Source organism: Coregonus lavaretus, assembly GCF_964263955.1.
Source record: "Coregonus lavaretus genome assembly, contig: HAP1_SCAFFOLD_911, whole genome shotgun sequence".
In the NCBI taxonomy this organism is placed as follows: domain Eukaryota; kingdom Metazoa; phylum Chordata; class Actinopteri; order Salmoniformes; family Salmonidae; genus Coregonus; species Coregonus lavaretus.
This window is the reverse complement of record NW_028163519.1, coordinates 100,969-117,424: the sequence shown is the minus strand read 5'-3', so window position 1 is coordinate 117,424 and position 16,456 is coordinate 100,969. Positions and strand designations below refer to the sequence as shown.

The following is a 16,456-nucleotide window of genomic DNA, read 5'->3' as shown; positions in this document are numbered from 1 at the left end:
CCACTGAAGGCTGCATGGTGCAGCGCCGTGCGCCCGGCCCGGTCTGACACGTTCACGTTGCTGAGGAGAGGGACCAGGGCCTCAGCACAGCGGACTGCCTTATTGGCCGCAGCGATGTGGAGCGGCGTTTGCCAGTTCTTGTCCCTGGCGTTCACATCAGCAGAGTGTTTCAATAACACCTGGACAGCCTCCTACAGGAACACAGTTCAAATCATGTTCAACTTTGTTTAAAGTGCATTTAAAAATCACAACACACTTAACAGTCAAACACATATGCACAGGAGTGTGTGTGAGGGCTGACAGTATCTGTACACATACCTCACTGCAGGAAGCCACGGCCCGGTGCAGAGGAGTGAGCCACTTGTTGTCTTTGGCATTTACTCTGGCTCCTGGGACACAGACAGAAAAACAGGTGACAGACCGACAGGGGGACAGACCGACAGGGGACAGACCGACAGGGGACAGACCGACAGGGGACAGACTGACAGGGGACAGACCGACAGGGGGACAGACCGACAGGGGACAGACTGACAGGGGACAGACCGACAGGGGACCGACAGGGGACAGACCGACAGGGGACAGACCGACAGGGGACAGACTGACAGGGGACAGACCGACAGGGGGACAGACCGACAGGGGACCGACAGGGGACAGACCGACAGGGGACAGACCGACAGGGGACAGACCGACAGGGGACAGACCGACAGGGGACAGACTGACAGGGGACAGACCGACAGGGGACAGAGACTATAGGGTTAGTTAGGCCACTGGGGTTGATGAGGCAACATCCTTTAAATTGCTGGAGTACAGAAAAGGATATGTCCAAAACAACACCCTATTACCTTTATAGCTCACTACTTCTGACCAGGGCCCAGGTCAAAAGTAGTGCACTATGTAGGGAATAGGGTGCCTGCAGTATGTAGCCTAGTTACAGTATGTAGCCTAGTTGCAGTATGTAGCCTAGTTACAGTATGTAGCCTAGTTGCAGTATGTAGCCTAGTTACAGTATGTAGCCTAGTTGCAGTATGTAGCCTAGTTGCAGTATGTAGCCTAGTTACAGTATGTAGCCTAGTTGCAGTATGTAGCCTAGTTGCAGTATGTAGCCTAGTTGCAGTATGTAGCCTAGTTGCAGTATGTAGCCTAGTTGCAGTATGTAGCCTAGTTGCAGTATGTAGCCTAGTTGCAGTATGTAGCCTAGTTGCAGTATGTAGCCTAGTTGCAGTATGTAGCCTAGTTGCAGTATGTAGCCTAGTTACAGTATGTAGCCTAGTTACAGTATGTAGCCTAGTTGCAGTATGTAGCCTAGTTGCAGTATGTAGCCTAGTTACAGTATGTAGCCTAGTTGCAGTATGTAGCCTAGTTGCAGTATGTAGCCTAGTTGCAGTATGTAGCCTAGTTACAGTATGTAGCCTAGTTACAGTATGTAGCCTAGTTGCAGTATGTAGCCTAGTTGCAGTATGTAGCCTAGTTACAGTATGTAGCCTAGTTGCAGTATGTAGCCTAGTTGCAGTATGTAGCCTAGTTACAGTATGTAGCCTAGTTGCAGTATGTAGCCTAGTTGCAGTATGTAGCCTAGTTACAGTACGTAGCCTAGTTGCAGTATGTAGCCTAGTTACAGTATGTAGCCTAGTTACAGTATGTAGCCTAGTTGCAGTATGTAGCCTAGTTGCAGTATGTAGCCTAGTTACAGTATGTAGCCTAGTTGCAGTATGTAGCCTAGTTACAGTATGTAGCCTAGTTGCAGTATGTAGCCTAGTTGCAGTATGTAGCCTAGTTGCAGTATGTAGCCTAGTTGCAGTATGTAGCCTAGTTGCAGTATGTAGCCTAGTTACAGTATGTAGCCTAGTTGCAGTATGTAGCCTAGTTGCAGTATGTAGCCTAGTTACAGTATGTAGCCTAGTTACAGTATGTAGCCTAGTTACAGTATGTAGCCTAGTTGCAGTATGTAGCCTAGTTGCAGTATGTAGCCTAGTTACAGTATGTAGCCTAGTTGCAGTATGTAGCCTAGTTACAGTATGTAGCCTAGTTGCAGTATGTAGCCTAGTTACAGTATGTAGCCTAGTTGCAGTATGTAGCCTAGTTGCAGTATGTAGCCTAGTTGCAGTATGTAGCCTAGTTGCAGTATGTAGCCTAGTTGCAGTATGTAGCCTAGTTGCAGTATAGGCTAGTTAGAGCCATAAATATCCAGCTGCCAGCTGAATTATCCAAGCCATAAGAATGTATTGCTAAACTAGTACGATTTAAAATCAAATGTATTCCTGTATCCATACTAGCTGAATATGAAATGGCTATAACACTTCTTTGCTCTTCCCTACAGGACAATGAGAAGTGGACACCGTTGCAGGCAGCTGCCTATCTGTTGGACCTGTAGCCGAAAGGTGGCCGGTTCGAATCCCAGGCCGGGTGCTGGAAAAATAGGAGGGAATTGACCGGACGGGATCATACATGCCTATGACAAGACTCAGAATACATCTGTACCATAATGTCTTCTACCTGTTGGATTTATGAGCAATACTACATATGTACCATAATGTATTCTACCTGTTGGATTTAAGTCAAGTTATTTCACAGATAACAAAGAGTCAGTAATACAGACACACAGGCAGAATCTAACTTGCTTAGGTCACAGGTCACAGATGGACACACCAACACACCTTTGTCATTGTTGCGTTAGCAACCATCTTCTCTTTCAACGTGGTCCACCATTCTGTATCAGCTGGATACTTCCAGCCATCTTTGTGAACGTACTCCAGGAGCTGAACGTAAAGATGAGGAGTAGAAACGAAACAAACTGAATCGAGTACAGATGTAGGATCTTAATTTGATCACCTTGTTGCAGGAGAACTTTCCTGCAATGCAGGACATTTAAAACGTGTAGTGTATTTGAGGTTTAAAAAGGCTTCTGAAGTTTGTACTCTTAGAAATGTCAGACTTCATTTTCCCTATCGACCCTTACATAAATGTCCATTAATTATAATCCATATAATAATTCACATAGCTGTGCTGCAGGACAATCAATGCTTGTTTCTTAAAAAAATAATATTGTTGAGCCTGGCACCAAGGAGGACCACAACATCAGACTGGAGCAGAGCTCTGCAGTCCCCACCAAGACCATAGAACCAGGAGGATAGGAAGAGGAGGAGGAGGAGGAAGAGGAGAAGGAGGATAGAAAGAGAGGAGGAGGAGGAAGAGAGGAGGAGGATAGGAAGAGAGGAGGAGGAGGAGGAGGAGGAGGAGGAGGAGGAGGAGGAGGAGGATAGGAAGAGAGGAGGAGGATAGGAAGAGAGGAGGAGGATAGGAAGAGAGGAGGAGGAGGAGGATAGGAAGAGAGGAGGAGGAGGAGGAGGAGGAGGATAGGAAGAGAGGAGGAGGAGGATAGGAAGGGAGGAGGAGGAGGAGGATAGGAAGAGAGGAGGAGGAGAGCAGGGAAAATAACACAATCAGATAGAACAAAACAAAATGTAATGAAAAGAGGCTAGTTATAGGAGTAGTGTAGTTGTTTGATTGACACCAGTTTACATTGACATGACCTGGCCAGGAGAGACTAGTTATAGATAGGGATTTCAGGAATTTCCTGGTCTGTTCAAATGGTCAGGGAAATTCTTGGTCCTACTTATACTTAAATGGTCTGTACATGAATATGATGCCAGCTGAGAGAAGGAGAGGCTGACCTGGAGCGGGCAGCAGCAACACAGTTGGGGTGATTGTCAGGCAGCACCCCTTTACCCATGGGGGTGGGCAGGAAGGGAAGGTCACACCCCTCCCCCAGCTCCTTCAGAGCCCCCTCTGCTCTTCCATGGGCTGCACCTGCAGAGGGACACAGACAGAGGGCACTGCCACACGGATTTCAACAGACTGGCCTTCACAACTGGGATGCATTCAGCTGAGCAAAACGTTGTGCAACGTTCAGATAGAAATATAGCATGTAGAACGAACGTGCCTCTCGGACAGGTAGAATGAGAAATCATGTCAACAACATTTGTCGACTGAACGTGGCCCTATTTTCGACTGAACCGTGGTACATTTACATTTTAGTCATTTAGCTGACGCTCTTATCCAGAGCGACTTACATGAGCAATTAGGGTTAAGTGCCTTACTCAAGGGCACATCAACAGATTTTTCACCTAGTCGGCTCGGGGATTAGAACCAGCGACCTTTCGGTTACTGGCACAACGCTCTTAACCACTAAGCTACTTGCCGCCCCGGCTGTGGTACAGTGCTATATGTGTTACAGTGCGTCTCACCTGGCTATTGATCTCTCCTGGACAGACGCACGTAACATAACTGGAAGTAGCATCTGTCAACAGACTGGGATGTGACAACTTTGTTCCGGTACGCTGATTTTTCACCACTAATCATTTGGACAAATCACGATTTCGCAGGTACTCGCATCTTTTCAATTTCAGAAGGGGAGGGGACATTTGGCCCATAAACTTGCCTGAAACTTGCAGAGAGTTTCCGTTTAGGGGGGTGGAAACTTCGCAAGTGGCGTTAGTATCTTTCTCTTAACATCTCCCCAGACCTTAACCAAGTATCTGACGCAATTATGCAACATTTTAGTTCTGTTTCCCCCAGATTATCTGGCTATTAAAAAAGCAATGCCTACATTTGCCAATGATGAGTAAAGGCCGTTTGGCTCCTTTCAGGACCGCCAGTGCTTCTGTGATCGCCATATGGTCAGCCATACTCACAGGAGGAGGTGGACTACAGGGCACCTCTCTGACAAAGGAAATAATAAATAATAGGTCAAACATTAAACATGTTACCTAGCAACTGTATTGCATATGTAAATACATCATGAAGGTCTATCGAGGCTTATTGCTATTCTCTGATGAGAATATTTTGATATAGTGCTATATTTTCTAAGTAATTTAATTTCTGGTTCACTTCAGACGTTAAAAGGTATAACAAAATAAAATAAAAATGACTACGGTGATGTGAATTCAGAGGTATACATATTCAACAGTAACGCATTAGTATACATTTTAAATGGATGAAAGACAGTGATGGCCACTAACCTGGCTCTGCTCCTGTCCAATTTAGCATTGACCATGTCCCCAGATATGTCTACGTATACAGCACCTGGACGTCCATACATGCTAGTGCGTGCTGCCTTAGACAGACCAAACACCCTTCCATTCAGATCAATTAAGGCTGTGCTGTGCTCTTATGAAGCAGTTAAGGTACCTTGCTAAGCTGGAAAATTAGAGGTCAGAAAACAGACAATTGCAGGTGATACCAAATGATATGAAGAGGACTACACAGAGGGAGTCAGAGTAGACTGTATACCTTCTCTACCACTGAGGAGATCATATCCAGACTGCTAGACCTAGCAGAGAACTTACTGTACAATCTGCATGCCTCCACCTGACAGAGAAAGAGGACCACAAATAACAAATTATTTCCTCTTTCAGCAATTAAACTGCTAGGGCCAGTTTCCCAGACAGAGATTCTCTATTGAGTTTGCTTTTTAGGCCATGACTAGGCTTAATCTGTGTCCCGGGATACCATCCCCTAATGTTCAATAGTCAGAAATGTCATGGTTGAATCGGTACCTGTGGAAACTCTTGAAACGCCCCAGTGGTCTCTTGGTTTTGATCAGAGGAGCCTCCAATAACAATCACAGGCCTACAGAGAGAGAGGTATCACACAATGACATCAACTGACAAGCTGAGATAGTTTGGAGTCCTCAGATCATTTTTTGCAGTGTGCGGATAGCATCCCTTCTTTTGAAAGGCCACTGAACATGAGTAGTAGGGTCTTCTGTTTGTGGAGTTCTAGCATACCAGCAGTTCATGTTAGCATTGGCCATTGCACCAAGTGAATGGATGAGTCCCGGTCCAGACACAACCAGACATGCACCTGGACTGGAGAGGAACAGACAGACAGAGGGACAGACAGGAAGACAGGCAGACAGACACACAAAGGGTCAGACAGACAGGCAGACATAATTAGCAATGCAAAAAAGCTATGAAACTGACCCTCACACACTACACGCTCCTGTAGTCTATGTAAGGGTAGTTAATATCACATGATTTGGGGAGAGCTGGTTTAGTAATAAAAAGGTGGCTTAGGGCTTGTTCATTGCGCATTCCCACATACTTGATTCCTGAGGCTTGAGCTGCCATAGCTACTTCAATGACTGGAACACCAACTATTCCAAACATATATTCTACATTCTGTAGAGAGATACATGTAGATACAGTATATTTACATTTTTTAAAACATTTTTAGTCATTTAGCAGACGCTCTTATCCAGAGCGACTTACAGTTAGTGAGTGCATACATTTTCATTCTGAATTGTATATGAATTGTTACAATGTAGTTTAGATTTTCTTTGCATTGACACACACATTGGCATGCATCAACAAGGGTGTTAACACAGAGCTGCCAACTCTCACGCTTTCGCCGTGTGACACACGTTTTTGCCTGTTTTCACACGCACTCACGCCACACATCCAATTTCTCAAGCAAAAAAAATCGGCAGAGACTCGTTCGTTCGTTTTTTCAAACTCCCCGACGGTAGATGAGCGCCAATGAACCATATGTGCTGCACCCCGAAGTTAGCGACAGAAGAAGAGATACCATTGCCGTGAAAGTCAACATAAGATGAGCAGGTCACTACCTTTTTTTTTTTTTTGGCATTTAGCAGACGCTCTTATCCAGAGCGACTTACAGGAGCAATTAGGGTTAAGTGCCTTGCTCAAGGGCACATCGACAGATTTTTCACCTAGTCGGCTCGGGGATTAGAACCAGCAACCTTTCGGTTACTGGCACAACGCTCTTACCCACTAAGCTACCTGCCGCCCTGAAGAAGTCTGATAAGAAGCTGAGCTGAGACTAGGTATGTAACAATGAAATGTCGTCCAATTGAATACTCACTCTCTTAAACTTTAAATCTTGAAATAAATTATTTGTTTGTGCGTGTGAACATGATTTAGTGTGGTGAATGTAAACTCAGCTGATTTCGAACAGGTAAGATGTATTCCAAAGAATTTAACATAAATACAGGAAATGTGTGCAATAGAAGTAGGTATGTTTTTGTAACTGAGAGTAGAGTTATTAAACCAACATGACCATTTTAATTGTTTAAGGTTTCAAAGATGTCCCGTAAGAGACCTTTGCCAGGACAAAAGCAAAACCTTTTATTTTATTTAAAGAACCAGCCAAGTGAGAAAAGACAGACAAACACACTGACAGAACAGCCAGAACGATTGATAGAAACGACAGGACAACAGACAGAGGAGCAACACAAAGGACAGAGAGAGCAGGAGACAGGACAGACTGACAAACAAGCAGAGGAGCAACAGACAGGACAGATTGACGCACATGCAGAGGAGCAACAGACAGGACAAATAGAACAACCAACAGGGCAGATGGAAGAAGACACAGAGGGACAGAAAGAAGAGACCCCCCCAATCCAACAGCAGGGCCAGAAGAGTCGTGCTCTGGCTGGAGCAGCAACATATAGATCCATTTTCAAAAATGAGTGGACCTCTTCATGGCCATTTATTACCAGAGGGAGCCTCAACATGCACTACTGGTGTGCAGTCTGCCGTATTGAAAACTCATGTTGCCACCAGGGTGTGACAGATGTAGTGCGCCATATAAAAAGCAAAAGGCCACCAAGATAAGCAACGAGCTCTCCTGTCCACAGCCACAATATCCCAATATGCAATGGCCGTTCCATCTGTTGGGGGTATGTCTGCACAAGAGGTTAAGGTATGATATGTGTAATGATTCTGTCAAGGTTCAATCAAGAGTTTTGTGTTCTAGTTGATCACGGTAAAGTCATGGTTGATAGTTTTGACTAATTTGTGGTTTGTATTTCAGTGTAGTACAGTCCAGTTTTCTTAATTTGAGATCTTAGTTGCTGAATGTGTTTTTTACCTGTGCCCTATTATCGCAGGCGTCTATTTTAAATAAACTATGGTCTTTTGGGAGGATTAATAATTTTTAATTTCTTACAGACAAGGGCTGAGGTCAAAATGACAGCTGGGTTGGTAGTTCACAACGTCCCCCTAGCCTTTGCGGACCACCTGGGGCCTCTCCTAAAAGAATGTTTCGGAGATTCGAAGACAGCGCAGGAGTACAGGTGTGCCAGGACTAAGTCATCCTGCATTACCAATGAAGCACTCGCACCATATTTCACACAGGAGCTTGTGAAGGAGATGAAAAAAGCCCTGTATACCCTTGTTACGGATGGGTCGAATGACACTGGTCCAATGTTCACAGCTGCATTGTAAACTGAGAGACCAATGCAGTTCTCCCAAGGGATGCCATGCTCCTCTATGGTGGAGTTCATTTTGGCGAAGATCTCACTTGCTGGCCCACATCTCCTCCCACTTGTTGTGCACATATTTAAGAACTGGTGGACAACTTTGCTGCCCATGAAGACCCGGACAGTAAGCGGGTTCATCTTTTCCACTCCTATAATGACAAGTTAGAATCATACAGATGTTCATGTTATTAGATGTTTAAAAATACACAAAGCACATGTTTTGCAGATGAGAAAAATCTCAAATAGTTTGTGAAATACCAGCAGCAACTACATGGATTGTTAGTCACATACTTGTATTAATGACAACCTCTTGTTTTGTGTTATTTATTGATTGATTCAAGATGAAAATCAGGCCAGGTTCAAGAGACTTGTGCAGACATTCACTGTCCCCATGACAGAAGTGTACCTGCTGTTCTTCCAAGCCACCGTACCAACTTTCACTTCTTTCAACTTGCTGCTTCAGAGAGAGCAGTCATCAATATTTTTGTTACATGATGAGGTGGGATTGGATTTTGCAGTTTTTTTTCATTCTGTGTTTCTTGCTGATATCTGCAGGGGTCCTCTAAAACAGGTTTCACCTACTATTTTTGTAAATGTCTGTTATAGATGGTGAAATTGGTACGCAAGCTATGTTCCAAGTTTATGGTTCCAGCAGCTCTGCAGTGCCATGAGGAGCCTTGTGAAATTGCCTTTGAAGAAAAGGCAAACCATTTACCAGGTTAGTATTTGACTATTATTATGATCAAACACTGTGATATGTGATATTTAGCCTTGTACATTATACCGATATGCTGTATTGGGTTCACAACCAGGGCTAAAATTAACAGATTACTCCACGAGGGTGACATCACACCACAGCAGGTGGATTCATTCCATGAAGCTGTGTTGTGTTTCCTAACAAGTGCTGTGGACTATGCACTTAAGAAGCTGCCACTGGAAGAGCCACTGATCAAGCACGCACAATTTGTAGATGTACGGCAGAGGGCTGAAAGTGACATCGAAGATGTCCTGTACTTTGTTGAAAGGTTCGTTTTTTTTCTCTAATTATTGTCTTTCATCTTAGCTAAAATACCCTGTGTTTTATGATGAGGTGTGTTCACTCCTAAACTGCACATGAGATATTCTTATTCTCCTCAAAGATGTGTATGAACTGCTGCTGGTTGATGACTATATACCTAAAACGTAACAACTTGTAACTCTACTTTCATAAATAGGTTTCCCCATCTCCTCCCATACCATTGGCCAGAGGAGCATGACCTTCTGGGTGAGGAGTTTCTAAATTATCAGACCATGCCAATGATATCCCTGCAGGACTAAACTGAAATGGAAAGCTTCTGGGCTGAAATGGCAACCCGGAAGCATAATGTAATTTTTTTTTCCTTTTTTGTCTTTTCTTTTGGCAGGTGTGGCTTGGCTACATCTGTTGCTTAAAATTGTTGCATGCATATATGTGTCATGCATGTTTCAAATTATGCATGTTTTTATCTGAACTTTGTTAATGGATCAACCTACAGTATATTCACAGTATTAATCAATAAAAAATCAAGGTATGTTTTTCCATTGTGTTTTGGTGCATTTTCCATAGGTGACAGGAGCCAAAGAATTCGAGAGGCTTGCTGCCGTCGCCAAGCTTGTCCTGGTGTTGCCCCATGCAAACGCAGATGCTGAGAGGGTGTTTTCAGTTGTGGGACTGAACAAAACCAAGAGAAGAAACAGCCTAGCATTGGATGGCACCCTGTCCTCAATAATGACCATAAAGATGGCCAATCTGGAGCCCTGCTTCAAATGGGAGCCCCCCTCCGATATCATCAAGGCCTCCAAGAAGGCCACAGGCCAGTATAACCATGCCGACAGATCATAGACAAGAGGCCCATTTGAGATGAGCCAGGTCTGCGCAGAATCGATTACCAGCGATCACCGCCCAATGCATGCTGGTTAGATTTGTGTCCGACTTGATCCCGACTTTCTCTGACGTCATGCACACGCGGGCAACGATAACCTCATGAGATCAAGGCAGCCGCAGTTCTGAGATGCAGGCAGTGCAATTGCTTTTCACCGACTGCAGGACCCAGGCGGACCCAGGACAAAAACTCACTATGTTAACATATGCTATTCCACATAAACATCTAAATGTTTTTCTACAACAATATTAATAGTTAGCTATACCAGTGCAATGACCTATGGCACACTTTCACAACTCGTAGTGCTACATTCTCACTGCCAAGGACATGATCAGCGACTAATATATTCTTAGCAACACGGTTACACAGTATAACACTGTTTTATATAAATTGCACACACTTCACCTGAGCTTTTAGTGCCTCTGCAATGAGCTGAGCCCCAGTCACATCTTCCATTATTATTGTCGAGAAATCTGTTCAAAGTGCAAACGCGGTTAGCAATGCTTTCTTGGACTTGTTGTTCAGTAGCTTATAAATCGTGTTTAGATCTCTTGCAAATCATTAGTTTTTGTCTGCTTTCCAGCATGCATTACATGAGTAGCTTTTTCTTCTTCAGTGGGGTTTATAGACAGTTGGCATCCAACGTTATGGTGCATTACTGCCCCCTATTGTACAGAAGTGTGGACATGAGCCGTGCAATAGCAGTCATGAATATTTAATAAACTAGTAGCATTTTTCTTTTTTTATTGCAAGAAATACATAATAAGCCCTCATTATGTGTTTATAACTGCACTTAACTTAACACTTAACTCAATTAAGTCATTATGAGTGTATGACAGTATGAAAAAAATTTAAAATTATGCACTCACTAACTGTAAGTCGCTCTGGATAAGAGCTTCTGCTAAATGACTAAAATGTAAAATGTAAATGACTTGAGTGTATGCATTATAGATATAGGCTTTTTTTTTTTTTTTTTTTTTGTCATTTAGCAGACGCTCTTATCCAGAGCGACTTACAGTTAGTGAATAAATATATATATGTATATATTTTTTTTTACTGGCCCCCCGTGGGAAACGAACCCACTCCCCTGGCGTTGCAAACGCCATGCTCTATCAACTGAGCTACATCCCTTCCGGCCATTCCCTCCCCTAACCTGGACGATGCTGGGCCAATTGTGCGCCGCCCATGAGTCTCCCGGTCGCGGCCGGCTGCGACAGAGCCTGGATTCATAGAAAGTGTTACAAATGTTCTCCTGTCATCTTATAGGAGATCCATTCATGGATTTAGTTATGGCTTGAGAATGTGACTGGTCTACGGAGTTCTCCTTTATGTCTGTCTTTGTATGTGACAACAACTTTTCTGTATTATGTGTATTTCCACAATCAATAATCATAAACGGTACTTCACTATGAATACTTTTGACTATGTGGTTTGAAGTACTTTACCGTTATCTTGCACATACATGAAGACTACTATAGACAGAAATCAATGCAGTAATGTTTTATTAAATAAAGGCTCTGATTAAAATATAATATTAATAAAATCAGGCATTTGGCTAATTCTTCTTCCCAGAAGCTCCTCTGAATGGTTTGGAGATGGCTCTGGAGAGAGCGTGTAACACCCTGACTATGAGTGGGCGTTTACGGGACTGGGACTCCTGGGGAGCAGGGGCCGGTGTGGTTGTCAGGTCCTTCTTGGGAGGGGAAGTGGATGGAACCTCTGGAACCTCACACTCAGCATCTGTCATAAGAACATTTCATAATCAGAAAATGAATGTGTGTGTTTGTGTCTGTCCGTCTGCCTGCCTGCCTGTCCGTCTGCCTGCCTGCCTGCCTGTCTGTCTGTCTGCCTGTCTGCCTGTCCGTCTGCCTGCCTGCCTGTCTGTCTGTCTGCCTGTCTGCCTGTCCGTCTGCCTGCCTGCCTGTCTGTCTGTCTGCCTGCCTGTCCGTCTGCCTGCCTGCCTGTCCGTCTGCCTGCCTGCCTGCCTGTCTGTCTGTCTGCCTGTCTGCCTGTCCGTCTGCCTGCCTGCCTGTCTGTCTGTCTGCCTGCCTGTCCGTCTGCCTGCCTGCCTGCCTGCCTGCCTGCCTGCCTGTCTGTCTGTCTGCCTGCCTGTCCGTCTGCCTGCCTGTCCGTCTGCCTGTCTGTCTGCCTGCCTGCCTGTCCGTCTGTCTGCCTGCCTGTCCGTCTGCCTGTCTGTCCGTCGGTCTGCCTGTCTGTCTGTCTGTCTGTCTGTCTGTCTGTCTGTCTGTCTGTCTGTCTGTCTGTCTGTCTGTCTGTCTGTCTGCCTGTCCGTCTGCCTGCCTGCCTGCCTGTCTGTCTGTCTGCCTGCCTGTCCGTCTGCCTGTCTGTCCGTCGGTCTGCCTGTATCTGTTGTCACTGTTTTAACAAGCTTGTCATAGGGTGATACATCAATATGACATTATCGATGCTTATCACTTACCCTGTGAAATATGAGTCTCTCTGAGACGTTTGGTAGGCAGTGCATCCTGTTTAGGGTGGCTCTTCGGTTCCCCTTTTGTCTTGAACAGCTGTTGACAAAACACATCAGGACAACTGAGCCTGTGTAAAATACAGAGTGTGCATCCCAAAAGGCACCCTATTCGCTACGTAAGGCACTACTTTTGAAAAGGGCCCATAGAGCGCTGGTAAAAAGTAGTGCACTATATAGGGAATAGGGTGCCATTTGGGACATAGCCATTGACTCTCTCCCATGTGTATTAGGATTGCATTACAGCGTCCTCACTCAACCTCCTAAAGACAATGACAACAGTATTGTTCTAATGCTGAGAGACAATAGGGGTGTAGTGAATCTGTAGGGTAAAATTCAGCCCTGCCTTACAGATGTAATCTCAAAACACAGAGCACCCTACCTTAATCATGATCTTTGGAAACTTATGCATTTTCGGTAGGAAACGCCACTTCCTGTTCTTCTTAGTCTCTTCCCCTCTGGCAGAGGGAAGGCGGGCCATGCCGTCAGCCTTTACATCAGCCGGGCTAAGGCTCCTGGCAGGGAATTCCTCAGTAGCATTAAGGTCAGCTACAACACCATGAGTGATGTCACTTGTGGCATTGCTGGTGTCTGAGTGAGAAGAGCACGCTAGTGTGACCGACCTGTGTACAATAACTGGGAGAAGAGGACGCAGCCATTGAAGTCAGTCACTGCATCCCAAATGGCATTCTCTTCACTTTATAGTGCACTACTTTTGACCAGGACCCATAGGGTCTGGTCAAAAGTAGTGCACTAAATATGGAAGAAGGTGCCATTTTGGACACAACCAGTGAATTTTACATCATAAAACGCAATGTATTGAGCATCATGTTACAATTAAGTCCTATGCAGATGAAAAGAGGTACTTTCACTTACCATCCTCCATTGTAGACTTGGACACATAAGTCAGGCTGTCCATCACCACGTCTGTCATCAACTTGATGACCTGATCCAAAACCATTTCAGCTGATGGTGGCAAAGGCCTTCCCATACACTGCCCCAGGAGTCTCCTAACAGAAGTCTGGGCAAAGTTGTAAATGAGCTCTGAGGCATCGTCCTTTGACAGCTTCCTCAGGGCTGGTTTAGGCAGCGCTGGTTGAGAGAGGCTTCTGTGGCCAACCATGGATTGAAGCTGACGGTTTATGGTTATCTCCTGAATGAGACCATGGACCTTTGCGATCAGGTTGCCAGATGCACCTTGAAGGGCTTCAACTGACAGGAGCCTATCCAGATGTTCTTCTGCTGAAGTCATCTCTGGGTCGTCCGTCTTCAATGTGTCCATTATAGTTTTCACTATGATATTGGTGTCAGATATGTTTATTTCTTGTTGGCTCACAAGCATTGACCGTGAACCTGTCTCGTCCATTGCGATAGAGGTATGGGATTCTGTCCTTGTGATCTCATCGGCAGCGCTCATGTCAGGCAACTGGTCAAGGCTCTCCAGTACAGAGTCTAACATGTTAGTGGCTATCAGACACTCCTCACTTGCAATCTGCCCAACAGATGAACTCTCAGAGTTGGCCACTCTACACTTGATCACATTTAGGATCAAGCTGAGCGTCTTCTTTGCAGTTTTGCTAAAGCCTTCTTGGCTGACTGCCACTGTTACGTCTTTTAGAGCCACAAGAGGTTTGCAACTTTCACTCAATCCACTGCCGTGGAGAGGAGAGGCTCTCTTCAAACTGTTGTTGCTCACAACTGACATACTCCTGGTGGGCAGAGTGACATCCTCACTGCATGTGTCAATTACATGGTGGTCTGTTGAAGAGCCACTCGAAGACAGAAGGGTTTTAGACCTTTTAGCCAAACAGACTTTTGACAAAGGCTTCTCACTTCTCACAGACGGAGGGCGGCTCCTGTCCTCAACAAGAGCAGTGTCAGCGGACTTAGAACGTCTGAGTGTCTCCACAGGGGTGGAGTCCAGCACATATTTGGCTGTGGTGACTGACACTGGTGGAAAAGAGAAAAAGATGTTCAGTCTATCCTTTACTCTGTGGTACATGGTTTGAGCAGCATCCAATAAGTTGTCAAAGACAACTCTGGGTTTGAGCTGGAACTCCAGCTTTTTCTCTCCTAGTGGGAAGGAGTCTGCGTCGTCCACAGTGTACTGGGATACACTTTCAAGGTCTTGCATGATAATATTTACTATATCTTCGGCTGTAGAAACCGCATGGTGTGAGAAGGTGGTGCTAGGCATGCTCTGTAGCAAAGAATGGCTGGCTTTGCTAGCAGCTCTGAGAATGGTCTCATTCACAATGTGTTTGGCCTTAGCTCGGAACTCAGCACTGTGAAAGCTCTGGATAGAAATGTTAGAGGTTCTGCTGGCTGCACTAAGAGATCGCGTGAGTGTGGCAATCTCGGCTGACGTCACATCCCTCGAAATGGTGAGGTCCTCCAATTTCGAAATTATCGAGTCCAACTTCTGGTTGAAGTCGAAGGATGAATTTGACGTGCTCTCCCCAACGGAAGCGGAGCAGTTTTCCTTTGAAGTGTCCACCCTCAGCACCGAGATCACCTGTTTGATTACCCCTTTAGTGCAGGTGTCGAGGGTGAGCTGGTAGGCTGAGGCTGAGGACTTAGAAGGGGTCTTACTGTCTGTCTTCTGTACAGGAGACACTGCCAAAGTGGCCTCAGTTACAGGAGATTCCTGTACAGTGGCCTCAGTTACAAGTAGTCCAGTTGCAGAAAGCTCGATTTGCACAGGAGTATTTTTTCCCTCAGTGAGATGGTGGGAGGTGAACAGCTTCCTTAGTTTGTCCAGGGTTTTGGTATAAATCTTCTGGGAACCTGAACTCACTTCCACCCAGAACATTTTGCGACCTGATTTCGTACGCTTGGAGGCCTTATTGACCTCATATACCTCAAGCAGGTCGGAAATAATTCCACCAAAGAGATCAGAGGATGCCTCCTCAATATTCTCTGAGGAAACATGGACAGATAGGATTTCCGACAGTTTCCCACAAGTGTCGGTTTTATCCAGCGCAGCAGTATATGTCACAGCTGCATCCTGAATGACCTGAGTGATGCATTGCTCAGCTTTGACAATATACTCCTCCACTGGTTGACCATGGAGGATGTCAACTTTATCAGCAGGGAGCTCCTTCTGAATACTCACATTCTCCTCTGATGGGCATGGGTTGTTGAAGATAATGCTCTCAGTGACCATCTTAGAGGAGGCGAGAGATGAGTCGAGAAGCAGAGATCTGTATATTGTCGAGGTGGACATCTCTGGGTGCTTTATCACAGCAGCCACCTCCAAAATGGCCGACGGGCCCCGGAGGATGTCAGAGATATCCATGTCCTCAATGGTCTCTACCAGAGACGATAGTAGGTCTCTGGCTGCCAGGTTGGTAGGTCTCTGGTTCTCGAGCTCTGTTTTGATTGCTTGACAGGCAGTTACCAGAGCAACAACAGAGCGAGAACACAACTGCTTCAAGGTGGAGTCAGAAAAAGATGATGACAGATCTGTCATGGACATGGTGGAGAGTTGACTCTCAGAGACAAACGGGCTGAGTTTGACAGACACCTGTCTGACCAAGTCCCCAGCAAGAGCTCTCATATCTATTGCTCCACTAGCTGAGTTGTGGGAGCAGGCACTCTGTGGCCTTGACGGGTTCCTGTTATCCAAAAATCCTGTTATCCAAAAAACCTCAAGTACAAGATCCACAACATCGGATGACACTTCTATCATTCTGTTGTCGGACAGAAATGTACTTGGATGAATGGTGCCTGCATTCACAGTCCAGTCGCAAATGGAGTTGTTGGACTGACTCTGGACTAGTGGAA

At 45.4% G+C, this 16,456-nt stretch overlaps 1 long non-coding RNA gene across 1 annotated transcript; it reads right to left on the bottom strand.

Annotated features, from left to right (window-relative positions):
• Positions 1–5,316: 5,316 nt before the first annotated feature.
• LOC311118034 lies at positions 5,317–12,700 on the bottom strand. The gene is made up of 4 exons (XR_014611746.1): positions 12,623–12,700; positions 5,787–5,867; positions 5,556–5,628; positions 5,317–5,367 (listed from the first exon to the last, which is right to left on the bottom strand). It is a non-coding gene; the product is annotated as an uncharacterized lncRNA (long non-coding RNA).
• Between the last annotated feature and the right edge of the window lie 3,756 nt (positions 12,701–16,456).